General features: G+C 37.4%; 1 pseudogene; it reads left to right on the plus strand.

Annotated features, from left to right (window-relative positions):
• Nucleotides 1-8,721: 8,721 nt before the first annotated feature.
• Nucleotides 8,722-18,905, plus strand: LOC125933094 (mitochondrial intermediate peptidase-like; annotated as a pseudogene).
• Nucleotides 18,906-18,915: the final 10 nt, after the last annotated feature.

Below are 18,915 nucleotides of genomic sequence, written 5' to 3' on the forward strand. Positions count from 1 at the left end.
TTAAACACATACATTAGAAAAGGAGAAAGATCCAAAATCAATAGTCTGATTTTGCACCTTAAGAAGCTAGAAAAAGAAGAACAAATTTAATACCATATGATTTCACTCGTATGTGGAATTTAAGAAACATAACAGATGAGCACAGGGGAAAAAAGAGAGAGGGAAACCATAAAAGACTCAACTATAGAGAGCACACCGAAAGTTGCTGGAGGAGAGGTGGGAAGGGGGATGGGCTAAATGGGTGATGAGTATTAAGGAAGGCACATTTTGTGATGAACACTGGGTCTTGTATATAAGGGATGAATCACTAAATCCTACACCAGAAACTAATATTACACTGTATGTTAACTTACCAGAATTTAAATTAAAACTTGGGGCATAAAAGGAAAAAGAGAAAGAGAAGAAAATAATAAGAGTAAGAACAGAAATCAATGAAATTGGAAATAGTAAATTGAAAAGGAAATCAATGAAACCAAAGTTTGGTTTTTTGAAAAGATCAGCATAAATCAATAAACCTTTAGCTAGCTTAAGAAAAAAAAGAGGGCAAAAGTTACCAATATCATAAATGAATTATTAAAGATTCCATGGACATTACAAGGATTGTAAAGGAATATTATGAAAACTCTACGCCCACAAATTTGACAAAATGATGAAATGGACCAGTTAATTGGAAAACATAATTTGCTGGGGCTCCTGGGTGGCTCGGTTGGTTAAGCATCTGACTTTGGCTCCAGTCATGATCTCACAGTTCATGAGTTCAAGGCCCACATTAGGTGAGCTCGAGCTCCTCTTTGGGTGAGTCCCGCTTCTCTGTCTGTCTGTCTCTCTCTCTTTCTCTCTCTCTCTGCCCTTCCTGTGTGCCCTCTCTCTCTCTCAAAAAAACAAACAAACAAACAAACAAAAACAACAAAAACAAAAAAACCCCAACACACGCACAATTTGTCAAAACTCATACAAATAGAAAATCTGAGTAGACCTATGTTTATTAAAGAAATTCAAACAATGATTAACCCTTCCAAAACAAAAGGCACCAAGTTAACTGGTGAACTCCACATAACATTAAAAAATAAATTATACCAATTCTCTACAATCTTTTTCAGAGGATATAGGCAGAGGGAGTACTTCTCTACTCAGTGTATGAGATGAATATTACCCTAATATCAAAACCAAAGACATCACAAGAAAATAAACTAAAAACTAATATTGCTCTTTCACATAGATGCAAAAATTCTCAATAAAGTGTTAGCAAATTGAATCCAACAATGTAGAAGAATTATATACCACTTTTAGCTTTATTCTAGATATGCAACATTGGTTCTACATTCAAATATCAGTTAATGTAATCAAAAAGGGAAAGGAAAAGTAACATGATCATATCAATAGATGCAGAAAAAGCCTTAGAAAATCCCATACCCATTCATGATAAAAAACTACCAGTAAACTAGAAAGAGAAGGAAACTTGTTCAGCGTGATAAATAATCTCTATAAAGAGCTAAATAATCTCTATTTAGAGCTATATCTGTGTTAGCTATAGCTAACATCATACTTAATGATGAGAAATTCTAAGCTTTTCAACTGAGATCAAGTACAAGACAAAGATGTCCCTTTACACTACTTTTCAACATTGTACTGGGGGTTCTAGCTAATGCAATAAGAGATGAAAAGGAAGTAAAAAGCATAAAGATAGGGAATGACGACATGAAACTGTCTTTGTTTGCAGATGACATGATCATCTGTAGAAAATGTGAAAGAACTGGCCAAAAAACACCAACTCCTGGAACTAATAATCAATTATAGCAAGGTTTCCAGATACATGGTTAATACACATAAGTCAGTTGTTTTTTCTATATCATTGAATATATAATTATACATACACACACACACACATACACACACACACACACACACACACACACACATATATATGTATATATATATACACACACATATATACTTTTCTATATACTTGAATGAATAAGTGTGACTTGAAATTAAAGCATAATAACTTTGGGTTGCCTGGGTGGCTCAGTCGTTAAGTGTCCGACTTCAGCTCAGGTCATGATCTCATGGTTCGTGAGTTGGAGCTCCGCAACGGGCTCTGCATTGACAGCTCAGAGCCTGGAGCCTGCTTTGGAATCTGTGTCTCCCTATCTCTGCCCCTCCCTCAGATGCTCTGTCTCAAAAATAAATAAACTCTTAAAAATTAAAAAAAAATAAAGCATAATAACATTTACATTTGCACCCCCAAAATGAAGTACTTAATTATATATGTAACAACATATAGGATATTTATGAGGAAAACTATAAAACTGTTATGAATGAAATCAAAGAATAACTAAAAATAGAGAAACATCCCATGTCTATGGATAGGAAGATTCAATATTGTCAACAAGTGAGCTCCTCCCCAGTTGATCTGTATATTCATACAATCTCAAGCAAAATCCCAGTGAGTTATTTTGAGGATATCAATGGATCAATTCTAAAGTTTATATGCAGAAGACCCAGAATAGCCAACACACTTTTGAACAGCAGTTAGAGAACTAACACTACCTGACTTCAAAACTTACTATAAAGCTGCCGTAATCAATACAGTGTGGGATTGGCGAAAGAATATACAATTATACCAGTGGAATAGAAGAAAGAGTCCACAAGTAGGCCATATAAATATAGTCAACCGATTATTTCAAGGGAGCAAAGCCAGTACAAGGAAGAAAAGATAGTCTTTTCAACAAATGGTACAGGGGCAATTTGACATTCACATGAAAAATACTTAATATAGATACAGACCTTATATTTCATAAAAACTAATTCAAAATGAATCATAAACCTAATCGTAAAATACAAAACTATAAAACTCCCAAGAATACAACATAGGAGAAAATCTAGATGACCTTGGCTATGGTGATGTCTTTTTAGGTACAACACAAAAGGTATGATCCATGCAGAATTGACAAGCTGGACACAATTAAGATAAGAAACCTCAGCTGCGTTAAAGATAACATCAAAAGAGAAAAAACCACAGACTAAGAGAAAGTATTTGTAAGGACACATCCGATAAAGGAATTTTTTCTAAAATATATAACAAACTCTTACTTAAAACTCAATAGTAAGAAGGTAAACAATGGACCAAGAATGGACCAAAGACATGAACAGACTCCTCATTGAAGAGTATATACAGATGGCAAATAAATGTATGAAATGATGCTCCACGTTATGTGTCATCAGGAAAATAGAAATTAAAACAACAATGAGAAACCATTATACACTTATTAGAATGATGAAAGTCTGGAACATTGACAACACAAAATGCTGGGGAGGATATGGGGCAATAGGAACCCTCATTCGTTACTGGTGGAAATGGAAAATCATACAGCTACTTTGGAAGGTAGTTTGATGTTTTCTTATAAAACTAGACTACTCATACCATATGACTCTGCAACCATGTTACTTGGTATTTTTTCCACGGAGCTGAAACCTTATGTCCATAAAAATACCTACACACAGTTGCATATCAAAGCTTTATTCATAAATGCCAAAACTTGGAAGCAACCAAGAGGTTTTTTAGTAGGTGAAAAGATAAATGAACTTTGGTGCATCCAGACATTAGAATATTGTCCACTGCTAAAAATAATTGAATTCACGAGCCATGGAAGGACATGGAGGAAGCTTAAGTGCATACTACTAAGTGGAAGATGCCAATCTGAGAAAGCTACATTCCATATGTTTCCAACTATTAAAGGCAAAACTAATGAAGACTGTAAAAACGATGACAGGTTTTCAGGCGTTGGTGGGGGTAGGAATGAATAGGTGGAGCACAGAGGATTTATAGGGCAGTGAAAACCTCTTATGATACAGTAATGGCGGATTCATGTCATTATACATTTGTCTAAACCCATAGAATGTAAAAACCAAGAGTGGATTTTAAGATAAACTGCAGCCTTTGGTAATTATCATGGGCCAACATAGGTTCACCAGTTATAATAAATGCTCCAGTCTGGTGGGATGCTGACAATGGGAAAGGCTGTACATGTGTGGGGGTGAGGGCATGTGGGAAATCACTGTATCTTTCTCTCAATTTTGCTAAACTGCTACCACCCAAAAACAGTCTACAAAAAATCAATTGAAAATCGACTATCTGGATAGTCTAATAAATATATGCCAAACAGGTGTTAATGAATTCCAGCCAAAATGTACTAGATACAGATAATTTTAGAAAAAGATAATTTAGTTAAGTTCCAAATAACATGCTATGTAGGTAGCATAATAATTTTTCAGGCAAATAAGACTTTACATATTAATTTTCCCAATTTATTTGAAGAATATAGTATCACTTTAATAATAAAACATACAGAGAGCTCATTTACAGAACATAAATTGTTTTTCCCAAGGCCTTGCTCCTCTTACCAAATTTCTGTATTTGTTTTCATCTGCACAGTATCCCATAGAATTTCTTGAAAGTTATTGTATTTTGATTGCTCTGTGCCTTAGTTTTTAATATTCATGCTTGCTTTTCCTTATTTTTATATTTTTAGCCAATTTTAGTATTTTAGTAGGAAATAATAGTATGCCATGAGGCTTCCATTATCCATTTATAAACACTCTTGCTTGTGAAATGATCAATTGAGGGAAAACTCATAGATCATTGAGGTGATAAAGAAGATATGAAGTAATAATTTCTCTCACATCTGTTTATTTCCTATTTCAATATCTGATACTGTAGTTATCCTGATTTAATGTCAAATTCTCTATTGAGAATTTTACTAACTTTTTAGATGACACGTGTTGTTATGAAGCAGTTCCTATCATAAGAATGGAAGGAAAGAGAAAAATCTATGTATGTTGAGCGCTTAGTCTTTTCATTCGCAGGTTTACCTTATTTTTGGGGGGGTGGTGAATGTGTTGGAATGTTGGGGTTTAGATGTGAGTTATAGCCTGTTAAAAATCATATATTGCTATTGAGCTATATTTTTTTCATGATGTGCTTTTTACATATATTAAGTTGAAGATCGGGCACTGTGCCATGACGAAGTGTGTTTTTGGCTCTGCGTCATAGCAGGTCTAAAGAAATCTGATGAAAAGGGAAAGAAATGAATATGTCCCATCTACATCACTTGGGTGCAGAGAGCCAGTTTTTTTTTTTAATATCTAACTATATCATTATATTGATGTGGCAAAATTCTTACTTCTGACTTTGATCCAAGTGATGTCAGAGAAGTGATCTTGGGAACATTATCTCACCATAATGTGAAAATGTTAACATTATTTGTGACAGTATTAGTAAAGCAACTTAATGCTGTTAATGTTCTGTGTGTTGTTAAATTTTAAGAAATTTCTATTTAAAATTTAAAAAATTGACAAGTTATTCATTATGCAAACTAACAGTAACAATAGTGCTTCATATATATTCATGAAGAGTAACCACTCAATGTGGCCCAATTTTCCTCTCAGTCAGCTTTTCATCCTGACATTTTGTTTTAAAATGGAGCAACATGTTTTTCTTTTAATTTTCTCTTGCATGAACAAGTTCAAGGCAATCAGTCTATAATTATCCATTCACAAACAATAGCTAATTGATTTTTGTAAGTTTCTACTCTATCATCTACCTGCAGAGAAAATTAAGCACACATCAAGAAAATCATGTGCTCACTTTCAGTGTAGTGTAGACTTCATTTTACCTTTGGATATGTTGATTCAATTTTTCCTTTGACAGTTGGATTCAAAGAGCTTGTTGGCATCTAAGTTAAGATGCTTATAAAAGAGGAAAAAAATAATGTGATATAGTCCTATAGCTTGAGGCAAAGCAAAATATGTTTGATGTAGTAAGTACTACAATGTTATAACACATTTTTTTACAAAACCAAAATATTGAGTGCTGATTGCTAAAGAGCGTACCTGTCAATTCTTAGTTTACACTATTTTTTTAAAAAAAATTTTAATGTTTATTTTTAAGAGAGAGAGTGCGAGTGGGGGAGAGCGAGAGGGAGACACAAAATCTGAAGCAGTCTCCAGGCTCTGAGCTGTCAGCAACACAGAGCCTGACACGGGGCTCGAACCCACGAACCGTGAGATCATGACCTGAGCCGAAGTCGGACGCTTAACCCACTGAGCCACCCGGTGCCCCTTAGTTTACACTATTTGACAATAAAGAGGTCAGGTGAGCATTTTTCTGGAAAAAAAATGACAAAGCTACCAAAAGGTCCCGTCAATGTCGGAGACGGTCCAAAGAATGGGAGAAATTAATTCTTGGCAAATGGAACATTATAGGGTAGCTTTGCGCTCTTGGGTGCACATAGTCTGTCCAATACAGTAGCCACATGTGGTTATTTAAACTTTAATTAAATCAAAATAAAATTTAAAAAAATTCAGTCCTTCAGTTGCTATAGCCACATACCCATATGTGATTAGTGGTTATGCTACTGGCAAGCACAGAGAACATTTTCATCATCTCAGAAGTTCTACTGGACAGACCTGAGGTAGATGTAGATGACCTACAGATGTAGATGACCTACAGATGTAGATGTCCAACAGTTGGGAATGTGGATTTGAAAGTGAAGAGTGATGGGGCGCCTGGGTGGCTCAGTCAGTTGAGCCTCCGACTTCGGCTCAGGTCGTGATCTCACGGTCTGTGAGTTCAAGCCCCACGTCGGGCTCTGTGCCGACAGCTCAGAGCCTGGAGTCTGCTTCGATTCTGTGTCTCCCTCCCTCTCTGACCCTCCCCCATTCATGCTCTGTCTCTCTCTGTCTCAAAAATAAATAAACATTAAAAAAAATTTAAAAAGGTTAGAGTGGGAGAGAGCCAAAGCATAAGAGACTCTTAAAAACTGAGAACAAACTGAGGGTTGATGGGGGGTGGGAGGGAGGATAGGGTGGGTGATGGGTATTGAGGAGGGCACCTGTTGGGATGAGCACTGGGTGTTGTATGGAAACCAATTTGACAATAAATTTCATATATTAAAAAAAATAAAATAAAAAAAAACTTTTAAAAAATTAAAAAAAAAAGAAAGTGAAGAGTGGCATTCTATATAGGATAACAAATTTTATGGTCACCCATATAAGAGTAAGAGTTGGAACCATGCAATAGGTGAGATTGCTAAGAAAGGTAAGGCACAACCATTTCAGGAGCAGGAAGGCTAGAAAAACAGAGAATGTTGACTTAGAGAGGAAGGTTCAAACTTACCAATGTCATCAAGGTGTTGAGTAACTGGACCAGGACTATTAGAGTCATCCTGAAATTACTCATTTCCCAAAATTTGTGCAATGTACGATCTCACACTGAAGAGCAGGGACATTCCTCAAAGTAGACAGATTTTAAAATCTCATCCTTTGGAGGGACTGTCACTACCTGTCCTTTTGAAAAATTTGCTTCTTTTTTTTTTTTTTTTTTTTTTTGCCTTTATAGTCTGCAGCAAGCTGAGTCCCCAAGCATACAATGTCTTTTTCTTTCAATGCTAATGAAAGACATGAGGCAAATCTTTCTTTTGGGCAACTTTAAGGAAGTTCTATATCTCTGACAGACAGTTTTAATGAAAAATGCAAATAAGTACTTAAAATGAAATCTGTTACATAGTATCATTTGCTATTCCCAAGGATTTATAAACTGACTTAGCATCTGTATCAGTGGATCATGTCCCACAGTTGGTCTCATGATACTTATGTGTTTCTTCCCCTCCCCCAGGTTGTAGGACAGTCACATCTTCAGCCTTGCTCGAGGATGCCATTTTAGGAGTTCCTGTTTATGCTCTCAATAATTATTGATATTGTCAGACTTTTAAAATCATACATATCTCATCGGTGTGAAATGGGATTTTATTTTATTTTGCATTTCCCTGAATATTAGAAAGTTGAGGCATCTTTCCACCTGGTATTAGCCACTTAGTTTCTTTTTCTGTGAAATGGCCTGTTCCTCTAGTGAGTTATTTTTCTTTATTTTCAATAATAATGCATCTATTTATTTATTCAAATCCTTAATGTGCTCTCTTATTTATGTTTTCAACATTATTGCTTTTTTCCATTGCTTGTCTTTTAACTCTCCTTATGGTATCTTTCTGTGAATCTAAGTTTTGCATTTTAATATAATCAGATTTATTGAACTTTACTTTTATGGTTTATACATTTTGTACCTGCATACATCTTACCCACCCAAGGCTAATGACATGTTCTCTGACATTTTCTCTTAAAAGTTGTAAAACGTTGCTTTCATTTATACACTTATTCTAAATTGATTTTATATTTCCTATTGTAGGAATAATTAATTAATTAATTTTTAATTAATAATAATTAATTAAAAATAGAGGAACAGCTAATTGCTTACAACCAGTTATTGATGAGTTCCTCATTTTAGTGCTATTCTGTACAGCCACTTATGTCATATATCAGGGTTCCATATATGGGTGGTTCGTATGGGCGTCCTCTCTCGGTTTCATTGGTCTCTTTGTCCCCCTGTGCAAATACCATAGTGTCTTAATTACTATTGCTTGACATTAGATCTTGACATTTCATGGGCAAAATATGTCTGTTCTTTCTTCAAAATTCTGATCTTGCTGCTGGTCCAGGAAGTGGCTTAGATTATTTCTGAGCTGAATAAGCACTTTTATTGTATCTATCTTCACAGAATGCTGCATGGACCAGATTCTGAGTTTGCTCTGCAGTCTTGACCTCACAAAGGCCTTGGGTGTCCCTGTGTTGATCTTGTTCCTATGCGCGGCCCACTCACCTGTGGTCATGGTGTCGAACGCCTATGGTGCTCCCGCAGTATTCTTGGAAATGGAAGCATGCAGAAGACCGGTAATCGTCAGAAAGGAAGGAAGCTGTGCAGACAACCCAGATGTGTCTTCAACGCATCTCTACTGCTTCTGGTATGACTGCAGCTAGGATTTCAAAAATTTCCTGTTGATATTAGGGTCAATCATTTCAGTCAAAACCATGATTCACCTTCCAGAATGAAGTGGTAATGTCAGACTCCAATACTTCAAAACATTATGTTCCCTGGTTGAGGTTTCTTGGCCCTAGGAACCCATGTCTTAGACTGCCATAGTTCAGAATCATAAGGATCAGAAACAATGATATGAAAAATGAGTCCTTTGTTACAACCATAGGGGGCACCAGCTGTAGCTCCAACCCTTGATCTGTGGACTTATTTTAATGTTCTAGCAAGAGGAGGAATAGTCTATTGTATTATGGACCACCTCGTGTCTTCTAAGCCAGTTCCCAGTTTCGTAATTTGGTAGCCTCCAGCTTGTGAAGCAGGAATTCTCTTACTATGTAAGGTCTTTGCCTACAGTTGATAAAGCGCATGATACTAAGAGTGAGTCAGTCCTATGGCTCTACCTCCTCCTCTTTCCCCTTTCTCAAAAATCTAATGTGTACCTGTGTTGGGAGCAATGATGTGATCTAGAAATACTCTGATCTAGAATATGACACTTAGCTTGGACATTCCTATAGACTGAAGGTTCGTGTCCCTCCACCCGCAAATAATCATTATGAGTCCATAATTGCACCTTACATTTTGTAGCGTAGCGAAGCCTCTTAATAATTGCATGCTTACTTGGTAAATATTCTGTAATCTTTTGGTTTTAAAAAGGAATTTAAAAATCACTCTTTCAGTGTGCTATCCAAATACCAAAATGCCATTGTCTGGCACCTTACGGTTAGATTATAATTTTCTTATTTTGTCTCTAAGGTGAACAGGCTGTGTTCATAAGCTAAATGTCAGGGGATGATGTAAAAGAAAAAAATATATATGTAAGATTTTGGGAGAAGATCATAGTGGTCGAAATTCTTACCTTATTAATTTTTTTTTTTTAGTTTTTGCAACTACAGTGTCAAAGAAGTGGTTAAGTGTGGCACAAGTCTCAAGATAACTTTTATAAACCCCACATGCTTCTATTTACACATTTAGATTATTGAATTTGTACACAGACCCAGAGACCATCAGCCACTATTTTAAATCAAAGTGATTGCACTTCTCTAAATAGAACAGGCCACTTTTGTAGCAAAATCTATTTAATTCTGATGGTTTTAGCATACTTTAAGGAAATGAATCAAATATAATAATATTTTAAAGTAGAGAGTCACTATGTAAAATAAAATTGTAAGCCTGAAATTATTCAACATTGCACACATGGTCTAGGTAATTCCATTATGCTCCTAATTAACATCTAGTCTTAATTTAATTGGTGTGCTTTCTTCTTGTTATAGTTCATTTGTTATTTTTAAAAATATATTTACTGGGAACACACAATATGTCAGACTGTGCTAAGCACTCATGGAAATTATAATTCAGTAAGGGAGTAAAAATAATAAATTAGGCGAGAAATGAACATATAATTGCCAGTTGTGAACAGTACTAGAATTGAAAAGCAAAAACAGCCTCTGAAGACATTGGAGAGCTTATCCTGACTACAAAATCGAAAGAGAGTAGGTTAAAAGTTGAGGAAGGTGGAAGACAGAGCGATCAGAGACCTCTAGGCCACGGCAGTTTCTGGAATTTTACCCTGTTTGGAAGTCAGGGAAGGGTTTGAAGGTTGAGGCAATACTACCTTGGTGGAATCTGAGGTCACTGGAAACAACAAAAGCAACAACTAAATCCGAATCCAGCTCACCTACTTATGAGATTGATTAAACCCAGAGTAATGTTGTGCTGAGACAGGAAGACGTGTGCTCATAAGATACAAGAATATATTATGTGCCTGTAAGGTATGGCCCAGATAAGTGGCGACTATCAAAAAAGGATGGTAAACAGAAACCCATGGGGGAGGGGAAGGAAAAAAAAAAAGAGGTTAGAGTGGGAGAGAGGCAAACCATATGAGACTCTTAAAGGCTGAGAACAAACTGAGGGTTGATGGGGGGTGGGAGGGAGGGGAGGATGGGTGATGGGTATTGAGGAGGGCACCTTTTGGGATGAGCACTGGGTGTTGTATGGAAACCAATTTGACAATAAATTTCATATATTGGGAAAAAAATAAAATAAAAAAAAATAAAAAAAAATAAAAAGGATGGTAAAGGGGCGCCTGGGTGGCTCAGTCGGTTGAGCATCCGACTTCGGCTCAGGTCATGATCTCGCGATCTGTGAGTTAGATCCCCACGTCAGGCTCTGTGCTGACGGCTCAGAGCCTGGAGCCTGCTTCAGATTCTGTGTCTCCCTCTGTCTCTGCCCCTCCCCCCGCTCATGCTCTATCTCTCTCTTGTCAAAAATAAATAAAACATTTAAAAAAAAATTTTTTTAATAAAAAGGATGGTAAAATAACCATGAGTAATGCTTTCAAGGTTCTGGAGGGAAAGTTAGGAAATATACAAAAATAAAATAAAGAAGTTAACTTATAAGCAAGCAGGGGAGATAAAATGAAATAAAAGAAATAGTCAGAAATAGTCAAAATAGTCCACAGAAAGGGATGTAAAGAAAGAAAATCAAAGAACACATGGGAGAAATAGATGAATTTAACCATATGCATCATTGCATTAAGCGAGGCTAAACAAAATGATCTAAATACTCCCACTAAAAAAAGTAGAAGCTGTTACATTGAATTAAAAAAGACCAAATTACATGCTGTCTATAAGAAACTCCCATTAAATATAAAAACATAGGTAAGTTAAAGGTAAAGATTAAGGGGGCGCCTGGGTGGCTTGGTCGGTTAAGCGTCCGACTTCGCTCAGGTCATGATCTCACGGCCCGTGAGTTCGAGCCCCGCGTCGGGCTCTGTGCTGACCGCTCAGAGCCTGCAGCCTGTTTCAGATTCTGTGTCTCCCTCTCTCTCTGCCCCTCCCCTGTTCATGCTCTGTCTCTCTCTGTCTCAAAAATAAATAAACGTTAAAAAAAATTTTAATAAAGGTAAAGATTAGGTAGACAAACTATTAAAAGAAAGTTGGGGTAGGTGTGCTAATTTCCAATAATGAAGACTCCAGAGCCAAGAGTCAACTCAGTGGGGAGACAAGACAACCCTAAATGATTTTGAATCTAACAACACAGCTTCAAGATTCTAGCAAAACCTGCAGGGCACCTGGGTAGCTCAGTTGGTAAAAGCATTTGAGTCTTGATCTCAGCTCAAATCTTGATCTCATGGGTCCTGAGTTCAAATCCTGCATTGTGCTCCACGCTGGGCATGAAGCCTCATTAAAAAAAAAAAAAAAAAAATCCTCAGCAAAACTTGATGGAACTAAAATGAGAAATAAAACAAGAAGTTCAGGGTGCCTGGGTGGCTCAGTCGGTTAAGTGACCAACTTTGGCTCAGGTCATGATATCACGGCTTGTGAGTTTGAGCCCCATGTCAGGCTCTGTGCTGACAGCTCAGAGCCTGAAGCCTGCTTCAAATAATACGTTTCCCTCTCTTTCTGCCCCTTCTCCACTTGTGCACTCTCTCTCTCTCTCTCTCACTCTCTCTCTCTTTCAAAAATAAATAAACATTAAAAAATTAAAAAAGAATCCAACCTATGGTTGAAGACTTCCTCATTCTCTCAGTAATTGATGGAACAAGTGAAGAAATCGACAAGGTTATAGAGAACGAAAATAACACTAGCTGTCAATTTGGCCTGCATGAAATTCATAATCTATTTGTAAAAGGTAGAATCAATCTTTTTTTTTTTTTGTCTTAGAGTATTAACTTCAATTTAGAGGATTATTTTTCTGATTATGAAATTAACATGTTAATTGTAGAAAATCAGGAAAATACAAGGAATAAAGAAAAACATTATAAAAAAAAGCCCTTAATTTCTTTTCTAGACATAACTATTACTTTTGTTTTGGTATAAATTCTGTTAAAGGAAAAAATAATCAGTGACGTTTGTTAAAGATGGTTAAGGCAAACTTTATTTGGGACTGTTAGGATAGATGTAGGTCCCACTATAATGGATTTCACAGTGCGGGACAGATACTGGGCTCAACACCTAAAAAGCATGAGTATGTGGGAATTAATGGCCAAGGATCAGGGTGGGGGTAGTGAATGAAAATTACTAAGAGGAAATATCAGGTGTAAAAGGCATTCTGGCTAAGTCAACCTTGCTGGATTCTTTGCAGGCCACAGGCCAGGGTGATCAGACATCACCTACAGGTGGTGGAGGATGAAAAATCTGATCAGATTTCTAGAGTGATCAGATATTGAGTTCTGATTAAACTGACTTAGCAGGATTCTTGCTAAAACTGGATTTTCAGCTGTGCACACATGGGTCTAGGAGAAAATTAGGCCTGACTAAAGTTTGATGAAGCAAACAATCTTTGTTAGTATATTTAGATGAAATATTAATAAGTACACACTTGGCTATTATCAATACAGAATTAAAATTACATATAACATAGTCTCTTATAGTTTGCTCTCTCTACTCATTGTTTGTACCATCCAAATATATGGTTGCATTTATTCTGTGTAAACAACATAGTTTATTTTGCCTTCTTTCTATATTTGGGCATTTAGATAAGTTTCCTTTTTGTGCACAAAAATCTCATCAACTCATTTAATTTTAATAATGGAAACTTTAAACAGAATATAATGTGATAATATATAGTGTCAAAGACTTAGAGATGCTTGAGTAAAAAGGTAGGGAGACTTAAAATACATTTGCAATACAGTGTCAAATTGTTTTGCATAAAATCTGTTTTGTGTATAATGAATGATACTATCAGTTTGGGAAAGCCTGTTTCCTGAACATTAATACTTTTTAAATTACACTGTTTTGAAAGTTATTTTTAGGTAGTTGTACATTCACACGCAGTTGTATGATACAAGACGGAGAGATCCCATAGACAGACGAGTTACCCAGTATGACCTAATGGTAACACTGTATCCATCTAATGGAAAAGGTCTTTACCAGAATATTGCACTCAGATAGCCAAGGTACAGAGCATTGCATCACCACAAGGTGAGCTCATTATTATTACATTCCCTTCCATAGTTACAGCTCACCTCTCTTCCACCTCTACTTTTTATCCCCTGGCAACCAGTAGTCTGTCATGCATTTCTAAAATTTTGGCGTTTCAAGGCTATTATCATACACTACATAATTCTTCCGGTTTGGATTTTTTTTCCACTCATCAGAATTCTCCGGAGAGTAATCCATATTGTGTATATTAATAGCCTCTTATATATTATATATAAAATGATATAACTTTACATAACTATGTAACTCTATATAACTCTATACCACTATCTATATCTATTATCATCTATATATTTATATCTATATCATCTATATCATCAACTATATATATAGGATATCTATATCTATCTATACCATCTATATCTATACCTGTATCTGTATCTGTATCTATATCCAACTATATATTGAGAGAGAGGCTCATGCAGTTGTGGAGGCTGACAAGTCTCACAGTCTGCCATCTGTGGTTGGCAAGTTGAGGAACCAGGAAAACCCGTGGTGTAGTTCAGTGTGAGTCCGGAGGCTGGAGAAGCAGGAACTCTTGTCTCAGGGCAGGAGAGGGTGGAAGTCTCAGATCAAGAAGAGTGAGAGAATGCCCTCATCTTTTTGCTTTGTACAGATCCTCAAGGAGTTGGATGATGCCCACCCACACTGAATCAGTCAACTGATTCAAATGCTTGTGTCTTCCTGAAACACCTTCCCAGATGCGCCCAGAAATATTGTTTTACCAACTATGTGGGCATTCCTTAGCCTAGTGAAATTGGCACATAAAATTAACCATCACAGTCTTACCATTTTATTTTTGGTATCATTAGTTTTAGGAGGTCTTTCTTTTTTAATACATTCCTTAGATTTTTATACATAGCTAATTATGTCTCCTCCCAAAAGTACAGTTTTGTTTCTTCTTTTCTGGTATGCATGCCTTTTGTTTGTTTCTTTCTTTTTTTGGTCTTGCCTTATTTCATTGGCTACATCTTCCAGCGTTAGGTTGGATAAAGTGCTGAGAGCAGACATCTTACCTTGTGCTAGATCCTAGACAGAAAGTACTCCAACTTCCATCATTAAATAGAATGTGGGCTACAGGGTTTTCACAGATTCTATTTATCCTTTCTTTTTTTAAAAAAATATTTATTTATTTATTTTGAGAGAGAGAATGAGCATGAGTAGGAGAGGGGTAGAGAGCAAGGGAGAGAGAGAGTAGATTCTATTTTTCTAATTGAAGAAGTCCCCTCTACTCCTTTTTATCTGGGAGTTTTTATCACGAATGACTATTAAATTTTGTCAAATGCTTTTACTCCACCAATTGGTATGAACCTGTTTTCTCTAATTCAGACTGTTAACAATGGTGGATCTCGTTGTTTGATTATCAAATATTGATCAAGCATTGATTCTCTGAAATGAATCCAACTTATTCGGGTTTATGATTCTTTTTTTATATTTCCATATTCCATTTGGTAATACTTTGTTAAAGATTTGCATCTGTTATCACAAGGGATATTTTTGTAGTTTTCTTTTCCCTTCCCTGCCCTCTCCTCCCCTCCCTTCTCCTCTCCCCTACTCTTTCTTTCTTTCTTTCTTCCTTTCCCTCTCTCTCTCGTATTGCCTTTGAGTTTGGAATCGATGTAGCACTAGCTTTATAACATGAATTGGTAAGTACTCCTTTTGTCCTCTTCTGGAAGGGATTGTGTAGAATTGGTGTACATTCTTTAATGGCTAGGTAGAACTTCAGTGAAACTATCTGGGCCTGCAGATTACTATTTTTTTTGAAGAGCTCTTAAGTTATGAATTCATTTTTCTGAATAGTCCTAGGGCTATGCAAATGATCTATTTCATATTTGGTGAGTTGTGGTAGGTTATGTTTTTTAAGGAATTGGTCCATTTTATGTAAGTTGTAGAATATATGTGTGTACAGTTGTTCTCAGCATAATCTTGTCATCCTTTGGGTGTTTGCGGGATCTATGGTGACATCCTGTTTTACTGCTGATATTGGTAATTTGTGTCTTTACTCCTTATTTCTTTGTCAGTACTGCTAGAAGTCTGACAATTTTATCGATACTTTCAAAGAACCGGAAACACATTCTTTGAAACTGCACATAGAAAAATCGTGAATAGACCATATTCTGAATCAGAACAAAAATCTCAATCACTTTAAAATCCAACAAAGTGTGACAGGGTGCCTGGGTGTCACAGTTGGTTAAGTGGTCAACTTCAGTTCAGGTCATGATCTTGTGGTTTGTGGGTTTGAGCCCCACGTCAGGCTCTGTGCTGGCAGCTCTGAGCCTGGAGTCTGTTTCAGATTCTGTGTCTCCCTCTCTACCCTTCCCTCGCTCATGCTCTGTTTCTCTCTGTCTCTCAAAAAATAAATCAAAACGTTAAAAAAAAGTTTAATCCAACAAAGTGTGTTTTCTGATCACAACAGGGTCAATAACATATTTAGAAAATACCAACATATTTGGGAATTAAACAGCGTGCCTTAAAATAACCAAGGGGTCAGAGAAGAAAAGTGTAGAGAAATTAAAAGAAATTCTGACATGAATGAAAACTGAAAACTGAGTGTTGTGGAGAGCACAGAAGTGCTCAGATGGAAATTTAAAGGGATGTTCATCTTAGAATAGAAGAAAGGTCTCAACCTGACTTCAAGGTTTGCTAACTTCAAGAAGTTACCAAAGCATAGCCGATTTAAACCAAAGCTAGCAGGAAGAAGAAAATAAAGAGCAGGGGAGCCTGGGTGGCTCAGTCGGTGGAGATCGTGACTCTTGATTTGAGCTCCTCACTGAGTGTGGAGGGGCATTCTCTCTCCCCCTTTATCTCTGCCCATCCTCCTGCCTCGCATGTGCCCTCTCTCTTTCTCTAAACAAACAAATAAACAAACATTGAAAAACACACGGAAAGCGAAAGTCAAGGGAATCCAGGCAGGAGCTGCAGCACTGAGGCCGGAGGCCTTGAAGCTGGGCAAGGGTCTGTTCTAGACGCTGCTGAACTACCGAAGGCTTGGGAGCCTCAGCCAGGATCCCAGCCACCCGAGTCAGCACCAGCTATTCCCTGTCGGGCACGGTCTTCAATGTCAAGCCTCAGGGCGACTGGCTGCACTTGTTCACCGAGCACCCGGAGGTCCGTTTGGAGTTTCTGAGCTCAGTACCTCAGAAGAATTTCAAATTGCACAGGAAAACTCCCTCAGAAAGGATTGCTGGCCGAGCTTGCATATCCTACATTGCCGGGGTCCCACACCACTCTCCGCGGATGCACTTCGGGATGCCTCGGGCAGAGGGGCTGATTTTGTGAAAATTGCTCATCCAAAGCCGATAAACCTTGAAGATGTATTGGCACCACAATCGAAAAGTTAAACACAAATGGAGAATTAAGTCAAAGTTTGTGAAAATTACTCACTGATTAAAAAGCTTATGGATTCCTTTAATCCAGAAACCAAGTGAGCAGTTGAACTGTTTATGTTTGACTTTGAAACCAAAGAAATCCATCTAGACAAAGAAAAGCATCGAAGAGCAGATCTTGTTAAAATCTTTTGAGTAAAGCATTTTTTTATGGGGAACAATTTTTCCAAGACTGATATGCAATTCTTTCCTTTATTATATATATTTTAAGAGATACAGAGGGTGTGTGTGCGTGTGGGCATGAACGTGTGCAACTGGAGACAGGGGCAGAAGGGGGAGAGAGAGAGAGAGGGCGCAAGGGAGGGTCAGAGACAGAGGAGACAGAGAATCTTAAGCAGGCCCCATGCTCTGCATGGGCTTGATCTCACGACTCTGGGATCATGACCTGAGCCAAAATCAAGGGTTAGGCGTTTGACCAGCTGAGCCACCCAGGTGCCCCTGATAATCATACCTTATCAGAACACATTTGCCATAACTTTTTACTTGATAGAGGTCCTGTAATAGTTGATAGTCTACATGCAGAAGCACCAAATGCTTTGTGCAGGAAGCTGCCTAGACAATTTTTTCTTTGTCCCAATGCCGGCTAATTGAAATGTTCAGAAAAGTTACTCAGCAGCCAAGAACTTAAGACAAATTTAGCGGGATATTTTATATTCCTCACAGGGCACCCCAAAGAACACTACCTAAAAATCAGACTGGCATGTGATTCCTTGAGAAACTATCTCACAAATTTTCTGATAGAACTATAAAAGATTTTTAGGTGACATGAATAAAAACGAAACGAAATCTTCGAAATTCTGAATGCATGCCTTGGGACCCCCTAGTACCGTGGTATGATTCATGCGGAGAGGTAATGTTGAGCCCGGTTTATACTGACCGTGTTTCTCCTTTAAAACGTGGATGGAGGAAGGTCTGAATATTTTATTCAACTAATTGTTAAGGATGTCTGCAGCGCCGCCTGTGAAATGAGATGTGGCGTCAAGACATCAAGACGTTAGAAGAGTGGCTGAGGTTCATGAATCCAAAGTATTGCTAGGGTGCATTTCCTGCAAAGAGACAAACCACATTAGGATTGTCATTTGACAATCTGTGGAGGCAGATTGAAAGAAGATGGAGATTGTTAACGCCAGCTGCAGTTCTTAAGCTGAATCTTTCCCGTTCCTCAAGGAGTTCACTGACTTTATTAACTCCTGGAATGATAGAAAATCTCCCCCAGGAAATGGGACATACCATACCTTCTATGCTGGAATATACTCAGTATCCAATATTGCAGTGAGACCGATGCCCTACTGATTTTGCTGAGGTTCTTTCTGTGCTGGTGATGTTTCAAGTGACGATAAAGTGGTTACCCAATTTGCCAGACATTCTCAAACTGGGCAGCCACTGCCCCAAAATATGGTGTCTCATCTTTGTGAGTTTAAAAAGGTTCGTGATGCAGCCAATATGCCAGTTCAGGTATTTTATGCCACTCTGGATCCAGTCTTTCATGAGGTCGACCCCAGACATCCTCAGGGAAACAGAATAAAGCTTATATCACACATTGCACATACTGCCTGGAAGCTGTGATTCAATCGCTTTGTGCATGGTGATTAACTCTTACTCTTACCAGATGTCCAGGGTACTAGCCTCCATGGTTCAGAAGGAATGTTTTCTTTCAACAGAC

Source organism: Panthera uncia, chromosome D2 (genome assembly GCF_023721935.1).
Source record: "Panthera uncia isolate 11264 chromosome D2, Puncia_PCG_1.0, whole genome shotgun sequence".
In the NCBI taxonomy this organism is placed as follows: domain Eukaryota; kingdom Metazoa; phylum Chordata; class Mammalia; order Carnivora; family Felidae; genus Panthera; species Panthera uncia.